Source organism: Euprymna scolopes, chromosome 46, assembly GCF_053919585.1.
Source record: "Euprymna scolopes isolate OS-2025 chromosome 46, ASM5391958v1, whole genome shotgun sequence".
Classification (NCBI taxonomy): domain Eukaryota; kingdom Metazoa; phylum Mollusca; class Cephalopoda; order Sepiida; family Sepiolidae; genus Euprymna; species Euprymna scolopes.
Genome location: NC_136527.1, coordinates 25,668,019 through 25,687,667, shown reverse-complemented (window position 1 = coordinate 25,687,667; position 19,649 = coordinate 25,668,019).

Here is a 19,649-nt window from a genome sequence, read left to right as displayed (position 1 = left end):
AGATTACCATGAATGATGAACAAAAGAGAAAAAAATTTGAAGGGAATAAAAATACCTCAAGATTTCAAGTTGGAAGTTGATATGTTGCTGAAGTCGAATAGAGATTTTTCTTGGACAGAACCAATACGCTGGAGAAGCATATCAATACTGGAAGGCATGAACTCATACTGAGACGCCCGTATTGAAAACCACTAAAGCAATAAAAGTTGGTAGACTTACAGAATAGACAAAATGATGTGGACAGGTGGAATTGAGGCATTGAATAGCCCGTGGAGTTTTCTATTAGTGTTAGTAGAAAAGATTTTGTTTATATTTTCGGGCTTTAAACAAAGTTACAAAGAAGTATGCCTGAGCATTACTGGTCAATCACGATATACTACCCTTGCTCGGGCCAGAAAAATATTTCTTAAAAATTGACCTAAAGTCAGGGTAATAGCAGCTTAAATTAAGTAAGGACAATAAAATGAAAGCTGTGTTCACCTAATGTGTGAGATTTCTAGGAGAGAAGTACAGTATCTGTGGTTCAAAGTAAGTGAACAGGGTATAGAGTCAGACCTTAACAAAGTGAAATCGATAAAATTAGAAATTTCTTCAATATCACGTCATATTATCAATGATTTATCAAATAATTTTGTGAAACAATGAGCCGTTAGTTTACTTGATGAAGAAATATGAAAGGCTCCAATGGGACAACACATGCTAGTTTGCCTTTAATGTTTGCCTAAAAACGAAGTTTGCAGATATGGTTATATTGGCGTATTTTGATCCTGAAAAGGACAACCGGCTGTACACAGATGCACCCAATCATGTATTTGGGGAATATCTGTCGCAAATTGTCATATGATCAAAGGAAGAGCAAAGAGGCTGAAAAACCAATTTACTAGTTATCACATAAAGTTAATGATAAAATCGAATCATTTGGAGTCAAAAAAGTTTGCGTCATATAAAAGGGTTGAGTGTTCATCAGTATCGTCCGAATGTTCTATGATTTCGAGTGTAGACTTAAGAGGCAGATGGGGAAATTTTTAGATTTAAAGATGCGGATAAAGAATGGTAAATCATCTATAATGGAACAAAAATAAGTCATAATGAAAGACGAAATAATGTCGAAACTCAATGACAAACTATTGATAAGGTTATATGTACCGTCGCATCATAGAAAAAGACTGTGCAGTATGATGACAATAATGGTCACATGGGCGTGGAAAAGATATTTCACGCCAATAAGTAAAAATATTTCTGTCTGTGTTCATTTAAGGAGGTGAATGAATACGTAGGCAAATATATTTCATGCCAAACCAGAAACCTGAGAAAGCAACAACCTCAAATGCAGAAGTGTGGTTTGCCTGGTTTTCTTTTTGCAAAACTGATATTGGGTACTTCCAGGCCCTACCCTACACTTTCAAGTAACTAGTACATAGTGACGTTCATCGATATGTATAGTGCTTGGCTGGAGACTTTAGCAATCCCTAATAAGAAGGCAGAAATGGTGGTGCATCTGTTGTTGGATGAGATTTTCCCAAGATTCAAAGTACAACTCCAGTTGTTAACAGACAATGGGTCCAAAAATGTTAACAAAGTGATGAAGAAGGCATGGGAAGACCTCAACATACACCACGTGACCACATCATTTTATTTCCACTAAAGTAACAGAAAATAGAAAGATTTCATAGGATGATGTATGACATTTTAGCGAACAATGAACAGTTATGGCATTTATACATAAACCAAATGTTGGCGACTGTCAGATTCCATGTGAGCGAAATAATGAAATTCTCACCATACTTCTTGGTCTACAACAGAGACGTGATCCTGCCATTGGATAATATATTAATGCCCTGTAGAGTATACTATGGGGACGAGCAACACGAGATCGCTCTAAAAGATATGCATCGATCTTTTACTTTAGTAAGGGAAAACATTCAGGAAGCTAGGAAAAAACTGGTAGAGAACTCTGATAAGAAAACAAAGTCAATGGATTTTAAGATTGAAGATCTGGTTTATTATGTTAGAAAACATATTATGTGGTTATATAAGATTAAGTAGCATTTGATGGGCTCCATGACAACGTGCATGTGTAACATCTGTGGACAACGTCAATCAAGGAATGGGAAATTCCCAGCATGGAAAGACCGTTATGAAAGAGCGTATGAGTTGGATAGCAATACAGGCATAGTACAGGCTGTTATCTTAATATCAAAGACGATATTAGGATCCGTTCAGAAAGGCCTAAAGTAGGTTCAGTGTTTGGAAGTGGGGAAGAGGAACAAGTGAGATGGAATTGTTTGGATTGGGTAAGATCTATTTTCTGTTTTTAAAAGAATATTTCTTTCTCGGGTTCGTTCCATGCATGATTAAAAAAGTAATTGAAAGTGATTATGAGAAAGACAAAAGAAATTAATTTTTAAGTTGACACAAAAAGAAAGCAATTGCACAAGTTTGGACTCATCTGCAGTGGTCAAAAAATGGAAAGGAAGGTGATGAAAAAAAGACACATGCATGAAAGGGCATTTCTGAGAAACATGTTCGACACCAAAGTTATATTTTGAAACACAGTAAAGTGCATTGTTGGAAATTACTGGAATAAATTCTTGTGTATCCACTTAAAAAATGCTGAGTCATATTTCAATGTCCTTCCTTATTTTTGTTTCTGCGATGGTACCAGAAAATGTGCAGGTCTGGGCTTTGAAATGTAATAACACTGTTCGAGTGTAAGAGCCACATTAAATACTTTCATCTCTATAAATGATCAGTGAAATTCGAAACCAAGATCCTAGTGACTGTGGCAGTTTCTTTATTACTGAGCCATAACCAAAAACAGCATATCAAGTCTAGGTGGAAACCATTATTTCTATAGCAGCAGCACCGACACCTGACGGTTTGAGATTTTGAATTTTTGGTTTATAAGCTGTGCTGATTGCTGCTAGCAGTCAACTTCCTTTCTAGTTTACCATATAAAAGGCCATTTCTCAGGCAAGTTGTGCAGATGACAACATTCATAAAACGATTAAACATTGGCAATACTCTCTTCTATTCCAGCTCTTGGACTGACAACACACTGAATGGTGATTCTACTAACTCATTTCCCTGTTTCATTGGCATAGAAATGGCAACAGTCTGCATTGCACAATTGACCATCAACAATAAAACCATCAGTTTTGCCATTTTAGCTTTTATTTCCTTTATTTTTTGTTACATTACTAACTCTTCGAAGTACACACACACATGCTAGCCAAGTCAGTTACACACATGGACCCATTCTATAGCCAATCCTTTTCTTCTTTTTTACATTTTTACTAACGAATAAAATTAATAAAATTGTTTTTAAATGTTAGAATGAGACAGAATAGTTTGATTTCATGTCATCTCACTTTTCAAAACGGAATTAAAGTTAATGTGTACTATCACAATCCGGTAAGTAAATATGAAATTTCCATTATTGCAAGAAAAAACAAAAACAATTTAATGTTCAACAAAATAAAAAATAATTACACACACCTGCTAGCCAAGTCAATTACAATTTTCCCTACACAAATTTAGAACATCCACTTATGAAAGCCTCATTAATAATAACTCTAAACTTTTCATCTATCACATTTAATTGCTTGATTGGTTGAAACATGGACTCATTCTACAATCCTTTTCTTATTTTCTACATTTTTACTAACGAATAAAATTAATAAAGTTGTTTTTCAATGTTAGAATGAGTCTTTCTATACTACAATCCTTTCAGCAGATAAATATAAATTAGCAATTTATTCTTAAACTAACAATTTCTCGGGTAAATTCGATACAATGCTATCAAAAACTTCCAACTTTAAAACTTGAAACTGTTGTCAAAACATCACACTCCAAAACTCGACACTCTATTGTAAAACCTTCCAACTCAAAAACTCAACATTCTTTCAAGTTAACTTGCACATGACTACGCACATAGCATCCTTTATCCAACTTGTTCTCCTGTTTGTTTCACAAACGTTTTTATTCACCCATTTCATTTGCATAGAAATAATGAGTCTGTGTTGCACAAGTGGCCATCTGTTAGAGAATAGCAAGGCAGAAGCAGAAAATTATCTGTTGATCTATCTGTTTATCTAATTATCTCTGCATCTATCTGTCTATATAATTACCTATCTAGCGATGAGTTGACAACAGAGATTTGAAGTCATTTTCGATGACATGTTATGTGTTCCAGTTTGTGCAAGCATAGCTGAAGTTGGATTAGAAACGCCGATAAAGACAGGTGGGATTAAATGTGTCACCCCTGTGAAGGAGACGTCTCAAAATGGAAGCAAAGAAGAAATCTCCAATCCAAAGATATAAAATCCTACACCGTCTTTGGTCCTGTCTTGAAGCGTTCCTTTAAACAGATTCGAGCTCCCCAAGGACGTATGACAAACCTATCATAATTAGCAGAAACAGGTATGACGTCATGTTATGTTATATATGTATATATGTTGACATGCAAGCACACAGCAACACCTAGAAGAATCAGGGGCATCTACAATAGACATTAAAGATCTGATGACAACAGTCCATTACATAAAAAACAAAAACATACATAGTAACACGTCAACAATAAAACTATTTTAACCTTTCTTTTTTTGTTATAAAACTAACACTTTCAAGCACATGCTAGCCAAGTAAGTTATGATTTTCCTTGCACAAATTCAGAACACTTATGAAAGTCCCATTAATTATAACTCCAACCTTTTCATCTAGTACAGTTAATGTTTCATAAAATACAAAATAGTTTAATTTTATGTCATCATCACTTTTCAAAACGTTAAAGGGTACTATCACAATCCGGTAAGTAAATATGAAATTTCCATTATTGTGATGAAAAACAAAAACAAGTTTTCAACATGTAAAAAATGTAAAGAAAGAAAAATGTTATTGGTACGTATCATTTGGACTATTGTTCTCATCTTAAGTGTTATTTTTACAATTTTTGCACAATAAATAACACTCAAGATGAGAACAGTAGTCTTAATAGTCTAAATAATACAAAGAATAATTCCTCATCTAAAGAAATTCAGAACCGTAATATTGTAATTTGATTAAAAATCATGATTATTTTTTAATTTAATCAAAGTTATTTGTAAGGTTTGTTGAATATAGTTTTGAGAGAACTTAAAAATACATAATAATAAGTTTCTTTAATTATCAGCATTCTTTAAACAAATGAATAGAAAATTTGATAACTGCATTTCCAAATAAATTAACAGGAAAACTCAACAAGAATACAAACATTTAATTTTAAAAAATGAGAAAACAATAACTGCATTACTTAATTTGTGAAATTTGTCTAAAAAAAGTCGATGTTTCCAAAATGGGGGTTCGATTTACTAGAGTGTTGTATTAGAAACAGAGTACACCTAAAACTAGTAAATATTGAATTCTTTTTTATATATAATCTGATAGATTACTGAGTATTAGACTTTGTTGAAAAAATATAAAATAAAAAAAAGATGACAATAAAAAAATATACACAGTGGGAGGGTATTGCTTTCATACGTGCATCGAGCATTTTTTTTTTACTTTAAACATATGAATCAGTGAAAAACATTTAAATTTAAAAAATTGAAAAAAGAAAATTTATAAATAAATAGGTTGTTTTGATACACATCTAAAATCTTTGCAATCCTCAAAAAATATTTTACAATGACGATTTTTTAAGGTTTTCAGGAATTCTGAAACCGAATATATACATTAAAAGTGGCGCAGAGAAATAGTTTTCATGATATAAAAAAATTACTTGTTCAAAATAAATTTATGGCCACCTAGTAAGGCGGGCATTTTTTTTTTGTTTGTTTTTTGTTGTTGTTTTTTCTGATTTCATGTTTCGATAAAGACAAAAGGACATTAAAGAACAAAAAACAAAGAAAAATGTTATCAATTCTGTATGTGAAAACACATACAGAATTGGCCACCACTGATAACATAAAGAATTACGTATTGACCTTTTTTTATGTTTAAGTCAGTATTGAAAACAAAATCTGATAGATTAGTGACCATTCGATAATAATCCGATGAAAAAAAGATGAAAATAAAAAATACACATATGTGCGCCATGTAGTAATACTTACGTTTTTTTTTATAATCTACTTTCGATTAACTTTATCTGATTTTATAAAGGAAACGATTTTTTAAATGTGATTGACTTTACAAGCTCAACTTAACATTCAAGATGACGAACGGAAGAGCAAGTTCGCAGAAAACAAATTGAAGAGGAGAAATTATTTCGAAATAGAGCCGATCTATTTGGTGAATATCACGGATAAAATTATTATTTTATTTAACATTTTAATATTTACATGAGAGAGAACAGATTACAAGTTTAATTTTTTTATTAATTCTCTAATTCGTTGCACGTGCAATTTAATGGCTGACACTGATTTAAAACCGCCTTTTCGTATTTTTATTTATTTATTTATTTTAGATTCCTGATTTTTTAAAATTGTGTTTGAAACATTTAAGCCTAAAGTTAATCTGATGCTTGTGCAGTTTACCAAACTCATTAAAAATGAAGATATTGGTGAACATTAGTTTATCATATTTTTTTTTTATATATATAGATAGATTTCCTTTATCGTGTTGAATCTCTAATTCGTTGCACGTGCAATTTAATGGCGGGATCAGATAGATGAACATATTTTTGAAAGCTTATCATATTTTTTAAGCGTGTTTTAAAGATTAAAGATTAAAGTTAATCGATGATATTGACTGGTTACTTAAATTCGGCTCAAGGAAATAATTTATCCCGAATTCTCCTAAGACAGCAAAACATCGAACCGGAAATGTAAATATGAATCGAAACGTTTCGTTCCCCCCCCCCATTTTCTCAGTTTTTTTTTTAATATCGAAATGAAACGAAACAGCTTTATTTGTTTTGTTTTGTTTTTTTGTTTTTTGTTTTTTTGCCTCTGTAATGAAAAATAAAGACCTTTTAATATATTAGAAAGGTTTTATTCAACATAAAATTCAGCAGGTACAACAACATGGTCGATAACGAACGACTAAGCTGGGAAAAGGCGCCAATTTAGTTCTATTTGTAAACATCTGGTGAGTGGTGCGCATGCGCACTAGCGCTCTAAAGTCACAAGACTCTCCACCACATTTTATTTATATTTCGGGTTGCAGGTGATCTTCCTTCCCCTTTTTGTTGCTTCTGGAAGAAATTTGAAAACGCCCTTCCTCGAGTCAGACTGTTGCTGCTGACTGCTGCTCTTCTATTTCTAAACACTTTGTTTTGTCGACTGGAGAGAAAGATTCTCCATTTGGTGAGGTATTATTTTTTGGGGTCTCCTGTTGATCAATCAACTCTGGTTCGCGGATGTTTGTTGGAGTAGTAGAATCTGGTGATGTACCATGATCAGGGGAGACAGGAGATTCCAAGTTTGTAGAGGAGGGGTCAGTGACAGGAGTGGGGGCTAGGTCTTCTGTTGAGACTGTTGACTGCCGGTCGTCAGGGAAACGAATTCTTGCAAAGTTGGGAGTTGCAGATATTATATCTACTGGTTCCACTAGGGGATCTGACTTGTGTTGGCGGACAAACTTCCTAAGGAGGGCCGGTCCTCCTTGCAGCCACTCGAGTAAGGTATATCAGGTGGCCGACCTTCTGGAAAAGTTAAACATTCTCTCGTGTGGGGTTGAGTTAGTTGCTGTACAAAGTAGCGATCGAATAGAGTGCAAAGCTATGTCGAGTACTTCATGGCAGTGACGTTCGTCCAATTGCCTGGTTTTGAGTGCAAGTTTGATCGTTTTCCAAATTGTGCAATTTACTCTCTCGCATTGTCCATTGCCGATTGGATGGTATGGAGTTGAGTGAGTAATTACAACTCCATGTTGCCAGAGAAACTCTTTTAGTTCACATGAAATAAACTGACTTCCTCGATCACTATGGATGGAATCTGGGCAGCCAAAAAAGGTAAATAAATTCTGGAGACAATTTATAACAGTTTTTGTTGATATGTCCTGACATGGATAGACAAAAGGATAGCGTGAATATTCATCTACAATCACGAGTAGGTATTTGAGATTATTCGTAGATGGTTTCGGTCCCATGAAATCTATTGAAAGACGTTCAAAGGGGGATTGAGAATGGATTAATCGACCTGATGGAGGTTTGAAGAACCTTGGTTTTATTTCAGCACATATTTGACATTCAGCGCAGGTGCGCTTAACATCTTCCATGGAGAATGGTAGATTATTCTGCCTCACAAAGTGGTAGAGTCTCGCTACTCCAGGATGACAAAGTGCTGCGTGCAGGTCCTTTAGTGATAATGAGTGCGAAGCAGAGCATGATCGAGAAAGGGTATCTGCAGAGTTATTAAGAGAACCTGATCTATATACTATCTCATAAGAATAGTTTGAAAGTTCAAGTCTCCACCGAAGCAGCTTATCGTTTTTAATACGATTTGGTGTCTGCGTATTGAACATAAATGATGCAGCCTGTTGGTCAGTAATAATGGTAAAGTGTCGACCGAGTAAGAGGTCACGCTATTTACGCACAGATTCTACAATGGCTGCCGATTCACGTTCCACTGCTGAATGTCGACGCTCTGACTGCGTTAGGGTTCTGGAAAAATATGCTACTGGACGTCCATTATGGGAAAGGCAGGCTGCTAATGCTGTCGCAGATGCATCAGTTTCTATCGTAAAAGGAACTTCATCCTCAATGGCTGCAACCGAAGCCTTGCAAATTTCATCTTTCATGGTTGAAATTATTTTTTAGTTTCTCAGTGATAGGAAAGGACGTAATGTTTAATAAAGGTGAAATCCGATCTGAGAAATTCTCTATCCATGGTGAATAGTATGAGAAGAGACCTAGAGCCCGCCTGAGTGACTTACTGCAGTTCGGAATCGGTAATTCTTTTAGTGGTGTAAGTCTGTCTGGATCAGGACTGATTGTTACATTTTCCAATAAGTGCCCTAGAAACTTTAGTTTGGTTATACCATATTCACATTTTACAGGGTTTAGTTGCAAGTTAAGACGGTTGATAACCTTTCTAAAAGCTTCCATATTTTCGTTTAATTCTTTATTAGTTTTTCCTCCGATGACAATGTCATCAATGTAGGCAAATGTACCTTGGAGTTCATGTTCTTGAATCAGATTATGCATAATACGTTGAAACACAGCTACTGAGTTCGTTAGCCCAAAAGGTAACCTAGAAAACTCGTATAGTCCTCCGTCAGCTTCAAATGCTGTGTAAATTCTCTCGTCTCTACGTATAGGGCATTGATAATATGCAGACTTCAGGTCAAACTTATTGACAATTTTGTACTGTGATAGTCGGCGTATGATATCCGAAATTTTGGAAAGCGGAAAAGCATCCAAAAGTGTAAACCGATTTATAGTTGCAGAATAGTCAACGACCATGCGACGCTGATGTCTTTAATTTCTAGTTACTAGTACTTGGGCTCTCCATGGGGAATTCGATTTGATTATGATACCTTCTTTTAATAATTTTTGTATCTCATTCCGGATAAATTCGCAGTCCGATGCTGAGTAGTTTCTGCTTTTTGTTACGATGGGTTTATAATTCTTTGCTAAATTAGCAAAAAGAGACGGTGGCTCGATTTTCATCTGAGTGACGTTACAAATCTGTAAAGATGGTATCTTTCCGTTATAACGGAATTCCTCCCGGTTATGCCATTGCATGAACTCTTGTCCTAGTATAATTGGAGCACCCAAGTTGGGAAGGATAGATAGACGCATATTAGTGTAAATTTGTCCATTAACAGCGATGGACGCAACACAGTGTCCTAAGGTTTTGCTCGTGAGATTCGAGGAAGCCATGCTTACCGTATCATTAGAAGGTAATATACTAAGACCGAGTGATCTCACGATGTTCATTCGTATAAAGTTATGAGTGCTTCCACTGTCTACCATAGCTTTCAAACAGGTACTATTAATTGTTGCATTTACTACAGAATATTGTGTGCATGGAGTGCATTGGGATGACGCAGTGAGGGCAATATATGCAGAACTAGTCCTGGTATTATAAGTTGTTTGTTTTATTTTAGATCGGCAGACTTTAGAGAAGTGGACCCTCTTTCCACATTTAAGGCAGTCAGCATTCCGAGCTGGGCAAATATTTCGAGAATGATTTTCTCGTCCACAGAATTGGCATCTGGCGAAGTGAGTCGCCTGATTATTTCTGGAAACAGCAGCACATTCATTAGTTAGTTCTAAACTAGAGTTATTTTCAGATTCATCTGCATGAATAGATGCCTTTGCTACAATTGATGTGTCATAAGCTGCTGCATTATGTTGGGCCATTTCTAGACTTCGTGCAGTTGCTACGGCATGATCTAGGTTAATTTCAAAACTTTCAAGTAATCTCTGCCTAATAGTTGAGGAAGTGAGCCCTGTGATAAATGCGTCACGTATCGCTAGCTCCGCATGTTGAGAGGCAGTAACATCTTCAAATTTACAATCCTTAGAAAGATTCTTTAGTTTTAGGAGAAACTGATCAATAGATTCACCTTGATTTTGTTTCCTAGTGGCGAGAAGGTGACGAGCAAACACAGAATTTACCGGTTTTTACATAGGTTGCTTGAAGGATGCTAATAGCCCTCTCGAATGTTGAACAGTGAGATATAAGAGAATAGACCTTCGGTGAGATGAAATTAATCAGAATACTTAACTTATTCGGAGGATTTTGAGGATGAGCGACTGTGAGAGAGTCTATGCAGTTGATGAGGGTACGAAACTAATGATTCTATTCGTCAGCGGTTGTATCTGACGATCCTTCGAATTTACCAGGTCTCAGTATAGCATCCATTGCTGCTGTTAATTTTTTAATTTTATGTTGAATAAATTGTAATGAAAAATAAAGACCTTTTAAGATATTAGAAACGTTTTATTCAACATAAAATTCAGCAGGTACAACAACATGGTCGGTAACGAACGACTAAGCTGGGAAAAGGCGCCAATTTCGTTCTATTTGTAAACATCTGGTGCGCATGCGCACTAGCGCTCTAAACTCACAACAGTCTCTTTCTTTTTTTATCGAAATGAAATCTGTTTTTGTTTTCCTTTTATTTTATATTTTTATTTTATTTTTATTGTGAAAAAAAGGGGGGTTATTGATTGCTCATGAGAGGGAGAGCGGTGTGCATTTACCTTGCTTACTAACAAAAAGAGACTGCCTTTTTAAAGCTTTTTTTTCACAGGTCAGGTGACAGTTAATCACATGACCTTTTCGTTATTTAAAGGGAGATTCTTCTCACTGGTCAAGTTTTTTTTCCAGATGAATTTGTGGCTGGTGCCGGAAAGCAATTCTTTGATTACCTAAGCTTTGCTGGCTAGCAATTTTTAACTGACTGTCACGTCGCGGAAGGGGGCAATTCTTCTGCAACTTAAGATAGGTGCACATTGCTTCCTTTCCTCGACTGAGCAGTCATTGGATTTTAAGGGAAAATTAATTTTTTTTTTCACATTATTAGTTTTTTTTTTGTGGGGGAGGGTTTTCTATATAAATAAAGGTTCCACCCTCAAATTTAAAATTACTACTACTAAGGTTTTTCTGGCTGCTGAAAACGAAAACAACGTTTAAAATTTCAGGAAACAAATATTTTTTCAGACATGAAAAAATTATCGTGTGAAAATGAGGGGGATCACCTTTTTATATTAATTTAACATAAAATAAGCACCCTCTTTACGGCCACTTTTTTTTTGAGGGGGGCAATTTTTAAGGGAGTGTTTATTTGGTAATTGTGACCAACCAACCAGCAAAAATTAGCGCTTGGGCTTACAACAACGACCACTAGTTATAACAAAGACTTACATTGTTAAAAAAATATATATACATGAACAAAAAATGTTGTAATGAAAAATGTGTTCCTGGCGGCGTCAGAAACTGACAAATTCAAATTTAGAAGTTAAATAAATTTATTGTACCACATCCCTTGAAAGATAAATATTAGTTTTCTGGTACTATTTCAAAGATAATTAATAAAATGAAGTCTTAAGATATTTATTGGATTAAAAAAAAAGAACATTGTTTTTACAAAAAAAAAAAAACATTGCTCGTAAAAAAAGATAGTTTTTACAAAAAAGCTTAATTATTCCCCACCCCTCAAAGAAGAAGTTCGTAACAGATCCAGCTTTGCATAATTCCAAGTAGAAGTTTAATAACAGATCCAGCTTTGCATAATTCCAAGTAGAAGTTTAATAACAGATCCAGCTTTGCATAATTCCAAGTAGAAGTTTAATAACAGATCCAGCTTTGCATAATTCCAAGTAGAAGTTTAATAACAGATCCAGCTTTGCATAATTCCAAGTAGAAGTTTAATAACAGATCCAGCTTTGCATAATTCCAAGTAGAAGTTTAATAACAGATCCAGCTTTGCATAATTCCAAGTAGAAGTTTAATAACAGATCCAGCTTTGCATAATTCCAAGTAGAAGTTTAATAACAGATCCAGCTTTGCATAATTCCAAGTAGAAGTTTAATAACAGATCCAGCTTTGCATAATTCCAAGTAGAAGTTTAATAACAGATCCAGCTTTGCATAATTCCAAGTAGAAGTTTAATAACAGATCCAGCTTTGCATAATTCCAAGTAGAAGTTTAATAACAGATCCAGCTTTGCATAATTCCAAGTAGAAGTTTAATAACAGATCCAGCTTTGCATAATTCCAAGTAGAAGTTTAATAACAGATCCAGCTTTGCATAATTCCAAGTAGAAGTTTAATAACAGATCCAGCTTTGCATAATTCCAAGTAGAAGTTTAATAACAGATCCAGCTTTGCATAATTCCAAGTAGAAGTTTAATAACAGATCCAGCTTTGCATAATTCCAAATAGAAGTTTAATAACAGATCCAGCTTTGCATAATCAAAACGAAAGATAACGCGTCGCTCATAAGTTCTACAAAAGCCCCCCCCCCTCCAAAAAAATGTCAGGAAGTCCATTTTATTTTATAACTAAGGCTGTGACAAGAAAACATTTTTATCATTGTTTTGACTCTCGAGTATATATCCGACACAGTTAATCAACCGAGAACCACATCACTCTATTGTTGGAATTTTTTAATACCAATAATAGAGTATCCCCCCCACTGTTTACATTTATTTTGCAACAATGGTTTGTTGCGACCTGTGACTAGGTAAAAATTGTAGAACCTTGTCGGTCTGGTAATAAGGGTAACGATTCGATTTCCTTCAACTCCAATCCCAAACTGAAATCACAGTATTTATTTTCGGAAAATTTACAAAGTAAAAATCAGAAAAATTTGGCACAAGGCCGAAGATGGGGGAGGGGAAAGGACGGTCTTCTCTGACTAGTGCTAACTAATCTAACCTAACTAGTTCCTACTTTCACTCTACTTACACCATAATACCACATTCATACTATACATCCATCAGCGTATACATCCTTCATCAATCACCATAAGAACATCATACCATGATAACCTAATTAAAACCCATAAGAAAGGGGGGGTTTGGGAAGATAAAAATTTTATATACAAAATACAAATGAAATATTTACAATGTTAGTAACAAAATACCTCCCCCGTTGTTAAACTATGGCAGATGAACTGATTCGCCAGTCGAAAGGGTGAGATGCGGGTCCTAACGCTTTATTTAAAACACCTCTTACGAAAACTTCGAAAGGGAACCCGCATCTCTGGCGAATCAAGCGATCTGTCACCTAATTGGGGAGGGGAGTGGGGTTAAAAAAAACGCAGGGACAAACTTAAAAGGGGCCTAATGATCGCTATCACACACTAGCTAGGTTATGAACAAAGAAGCCTAAATAATGGTCCTACTCTTGCCTATATCGTGACCTACTCTGGACTAAAAACGAGTCAGGGCTGACGTTCGTTCCTGTTACCCAAAATTCTTTTTCCTAAGGAACATCCAAGAACCAGTCAAGACTTGCTTCTCTCACCCGACACACACGCGCAACTGACACCCACCATTCAACAAAGTCTGACGGAGAGAGTCTAACTCTCTCGGCCTTGATACGATCCTTTAAATAATGATGGAAGAGTCATATAAGGTCGAGGGGAGCGAAGTCCTCAGATCCATAGACCACTTTCATACGTGTGTTCCAGATAACACCTCTCATCACAGCTAGCAAGGTCAAACACAAATCCTTTCTGAGCCTATCCGTTGTCGGAGCCCAATTGCTACAGACATTAATAGGAACCAAGGTTAATGAGGATGTGTTTAGTATGCGGACCATGAGACCTGTAACAAACTCAATCAGTGGCGCCACGATGTGACAATAAACGAAGGCGTGACATAAAGTCTCGTCCTCATCGCCGCACCGTTTACAAATAGGCGAGTCCACCAAGCCAGCTGAGTGGAGTCTCTTACCGACCCAGAGAGCATCCCGAATTACCAGCCAGGTCAGGGAAGCCTCGTCGTTAGTGAGGCATCCTGACCCAGGCGCCCAAGGCCAGATTGAGCAGAGCTGCTCCTTCGTCAAAGGGAGCCTCTCACTGATGACATCCGTTACGGATCCCTTCACTAAAACCCGATATAATGCCTTTCGGGACAACAGCAGAGTGTTAGAGGGGCTTTCCTTCACTCTTAAGAGGGACTTCAGTGCGCGCCGGCACTCGCGGTAGAAGGGACATTCACCTCGGGGCAACCTGTGTGCCTCCCCCTCGGAGTAGTGCACCCCTCTCAAAGCCAGGAAGGCTTTCTTGGTGTCCTCCATCCAGAGGCCACCGTTTTCCCTATCTTGTGTGCACATTCGATCTAGATAGTAGAGCCGTAGCGTGTATAGCCGAATCTCCACGTTTGGCATACCGAGACCGCCTTCAGAAGGATGTAGGTAGCAGACATCGCGACAGACCTTAGGGGCCCTTCCAAGCCATAAGAAGTTGAAAAGAGCCCTCTGCAAATATAACAGTGTATCTGACGGGATTGGAAGCACTGATAGACGATAAATAGCGATTGGATAGATGTGGGTATTACACACCTCCACTCGCCCCTTTAATGAAAGGTTTTTACTGATCCACCGTGAAGCTGCAGACCGTACCGCTTTCAGAACCTCCGACCAATTTTTCTCCAGCTGGAGGTCAGGACCATACCAGACGCCGAGTATCTTGCAAGGCCCATCGCTCCAACTAAAGGGCCCCTGAAGGGGCATACCCCTCCAGGCACCAATGCGCAAACCTGAAGACTTGTCGCAGTTAATTTTGGCCCCTGTTACCGTTTCATACAATCTGATTTCTACACCGACGACACTAATCTCAGCACTGCTCGTTACAAGCACAGTTACGTCGTCGGCATAGGCGGAGTACTTCGCCTGGGCATCCACACCTGGCAAAGTGATTCCGCGTAGCCTGCGCAAAAATGGCTCGATCACAAGCACATATAGCATGGGTGATAACGGGCACCCTTGACGAATGGAACGTGACAAACTGAAGGGTCTCGACCTCTTCCCATTTACTTCCACCATCACCGTGGGGTTAGTATAGAGAAGATGAACCCAAGAGCGAAATTGCGGGCCAAAACCGGCCGCCGATAAAACAGCCCCCAAGTACCGATGGTCAACCCTATCGAAGGCTTTGGACTGATCTAAATTGATCAGCGCGGCCTCAGTGTCGACTTTTTCTATCCTCAGGCATATCGAGTGCAAGTTATCCTGGATTGTCCTGCCCTTCACGGCACACGTTTGCTCGGGGCTAATAAGACGAGCCAGGACAAGCTGCAGACGATTTGCGAGAATCTTGGCCAAAATCTTTAACTCAGCGTTAAGCATCGTTACGGGGCCTGAAATTACCTAACCCATCCCCACCATCTTTGCTTTTACGGACAAGTTTTATCAAACCCATGGTAAAGTACTTGGGGATTGAGCCGTTCCTAAACCATGAGTTAAACAAAACCGTCAGTAAAGGGACAAAGATGTGCGACAACCTCAAATACACTTCGTAGGGAAGACCATCGATCTCCGGTGACTTATTAAGGCTGAACCGCTTTAAGGCTTCAATGACTTCATCCTCCGTTATGCCACCTTTGCACCTAGACGCTTCGGTCGTCGAAAGACGAGAAAAGTCAGCTAAATAGGTGTCGAACTGTTCTAATGACAGACCGGGTTCCATGGAAAAAAGCTCCTGGAAATGGGATCTAAACGCCTCCAGCACACCCTGGTTTCTGGTCACGGTACGCCCGTCCGGCAATGTGACACGAGTGATGTGCCTATCAGCCGCTTGCCTAAGCTCCTCTGCACGCAGTTCAGCGGCCATGTTTGTTGCTTCCTGGGGCATTCTTTTTAACCTAGCCCTAATCGCTAAGGCTTGGTGCTCCTTTTCAGCAAGGGAGGCAAGCCAAGCCCTAATTATATTAACGCTAGCACTATCCCCCTCCTCCACCGCCCGATCTAGTCTAGACTTTAGTGTCACTTTAGCTGCCCTAGAATCTAGATTGAGTCTTTTGCTAAAGTCAGCAGCAAAGGACCTAATGGCTTCCTTAACTTTTACCCACCACTTATTCCCAATAATTGCCCCCGTCAATTCCCGCTGTAGGGTTAGTAATAGCCCGTCACAGAAGCCCTTCACATCGAACAACGACGTGTTGAGCTTCCAGTAACCGGCTAATCTAGGCTTAGGTCTATCTAAGTTTACCCGTACACGAACAAGTCTGTGATCCGAGTAAACTATATTGTGGAAACTTGGACAATCCAATACTCCTACGTTGACTCGCCTAACTAAGAACCGGTCGATATAGCTTGAGAGCTGTATCGAATCGGAGCCGCCTCTACCTGTCCAAGTCCACACTAAGTCACGGGGCTTTTCATTTCAGAACTTGTCGATAAGATCAAACTTATCCACAAATTCACGAAATAAAACAGCATCCCAATCTCTGTTAGTTCCCCTAGATGTTAACCCAAATCGATCTAACTCGGGATCCAGGACGGCGTTCCAGTCTCCCGCTAAGATAACCGTTCTGGAAACATCTAAGAACTGCTCCATCCGCCGAAAAAAACCAGCCAGCTCAGAATGGCTATTGGGCGCATAAACCCCAATAAGACGTAATGCCCTACCCTTTATGGTAACATCCAAAACACATAGTCTTCCCTCCGGATCCAAGTAACACGGGTCACACGACGCATCTAGAGACCTTTTAACTAGCCAGGAAACCCCTCTCGAGCGAGAATTATAGTGCGCTGAGTAAGCCTCAAAGGTCTTAGACAGTGCACTCAAATGGTCACCAGGAATAAGGTGGGTTTCCTGCACACAACAAATATCCACTCCGAGATGCTGCAGGTCCAAACTCAAGCGTCATTTTCACGAGTCGGCCCTTAGCCCTCGGACATTTAAACTAGCAAGCTTGAGATCCATGGTGGTGCCTTAGGGTTGGGAACCAGGAACGAACATCGCGGCCGTGAGCATGCTGACGGCTCTCGTGAGGGAATAACTACCCATCGTAGTATCGATGAGGCCGTCACGAGAGATACCACCGACATGCAAAGGATAGGTTAGTTTTGCTATCCTATATAGGGAGGGGTGCATTTTTACCGGGACCCTCCCAACACAACATTTTTTAAGGTTTTTTATGTCACAATCTTTAAACACAACAAGGGGAGTGGGGAGGTTGAAGGCTTTATTTGCCTCTTCGAACATTAGCCAAAGATCCTTGGCCTCTTCTTTTTTCCGAACAACGGTTAAGATTCTTTTGGCATTTGGAAAATTAGCAGGGGTATCTATTAGTTTCCCCCCACCTCCTTGAACTCAATTAGTTTTGTGAGGTCAGTTCCTTTAAAGTTCTTGTGGTTGTTAATAGCGGCTTGGTTTATTATGCAAATGTCTTTTCCAAGGAGGTAGAGAGTCTTTTTCTTGTGTTCAGGCGCGGGGGTAATGTCCATAGCAGAATGTGTGTTTTTAGAAGGAGATGCAAGGGGAGTGTTGTGAGTGGTCGCAGAGGTGGATGGAATGGGAGAGGAGGGTTTGTGTATTTTCGAAGGGCTTAAGGGTATTAGTTTAGGCTGTTTATAAGGGACCGGAGTTGTAACTGGAGGAGGCAGTTTGAGGGGGGAAGGAGTTTTTGGTTTTGTAGGAGACTGGGTGATAGGGTTGGTTAAAGATTTGGGGCTTGGTTTCGGAGAAGTGGCTTTACATGGGGATTTGGGTGATGGGCGTTGAGCGTCTAATTTCTTTTTTAGTTTGACAATTTCCAGATATTTCTCTTTTCCGGGGTCGTTTTGCAGCATTGCCTGTTCTTTCATTTGGTCAAGGCTCAGGCGTCCAGGGGTTTTTCTCCCAGGGGTTATTTGTCAGGGTTCTCCCCTGAGGATTTCGTCTGATTCTGTTTTGTTGGTAGGCGGCTTGGGACCGCTTTTTGATGAGGATCCCAAGTGTTGTCCAATGGATTTTTTGGTGTTTGGAGGAGGTTTTTTTAAGGCGCATTCTGACGTGAGGTGGCCAATTTCGCTGCAATTCCAGCATGTCGGTCTTCGGCCAGCCACTATTATAGGGAGTTTCTCCTCTCTCGCCTCGAGGAAGAAAGGGATCGCATCGAAGTTTGCCTTATCGAGGAGGATGTCATATGACCATATGCCGTGGAACTCGTCCACCTGCACCGAAACCATTTCACCATATTTTAGAAGGAAGGCGCCGATGTGTTCTCCTTCAATGTGGTGAGGTACATTAAAAACGGACACCGTAGTCCGACGTTTTCCCATATATTCTGATCTTAGAATATAGTTTTGAGTGATTATCTCTTTTTGTGAGATAGTTAGGCAGTCTTCTGGGGAGTTAAAAAGTACACTCCATGTGTTGTAGCCCTTGCACTTGACGATGCGCAAGGGTCTAAAACCAGCTGTAGCCAAAAGGTTGGTGACGATATCTGCATTTGCTCTTATAACTTTTTTTAACTTTCTGTCGACTATAAATATAGTCAGACACTTTTTTTTGGATTTCCTCCAATCTTGGCACGTTGACAATTAGTCCTTTGTTGGTGACAAGTTCCAGGCATTGTTTTGCCTTTTCAATGAATTCATTGACGTTGATATCCACTTTCGGTGGTTTGGTCCAGGTGTTTGGCGTAGAAGTAGTGCCGTTTTCCGCTTCCAAAATGTCGACGACAATGGGCGTTTGGCACGCCGAAGCGGCCATAGCCGAACCGTTAAAAAAACTGGTTAAAAGAAAGTCCAAAAAATAACTGTTAAAAATAACAGTAAGGCAAAGGAAAGAAAAAAAGCGTCGTGTAGAGAAAAAAAATCCGATGGTAATAAAAATAAAAGAAATCGCTGATAGAATAACACACGAGACAAGAGTCAAAAGCAAACTGAAATCACAAGCAAAATTCAGTTCACTCCATCCCTCTTATAATCCAGTTAGCCAATCAAATAAGTTAAACGTAACAACTACCAATATAAAAAGAGTCATCACCCACATAAAAGGTTTCTGCTGCCACTCTTCCTGAGAGTCGCAAGTAAGTGCTTCAAGTTTTATCAACAGAAGAAAAAGGAAATGCTAGCTCCTTGATGACTTCACGAGCCCAGCGCGGATTTTGGTCTCTTTTTTGGTTCCAGCAGATTAGGAGATACTATTTTGAATCTTATTATTGTATTCGTTCATGGATACGACATGTTCATGATAAGAACCAGTGTTATTTTGAACTTATCGAACCAAATAAAATCATTAAAATACATAACTTATCCAGGTAGGTAGAATAGTAACTTA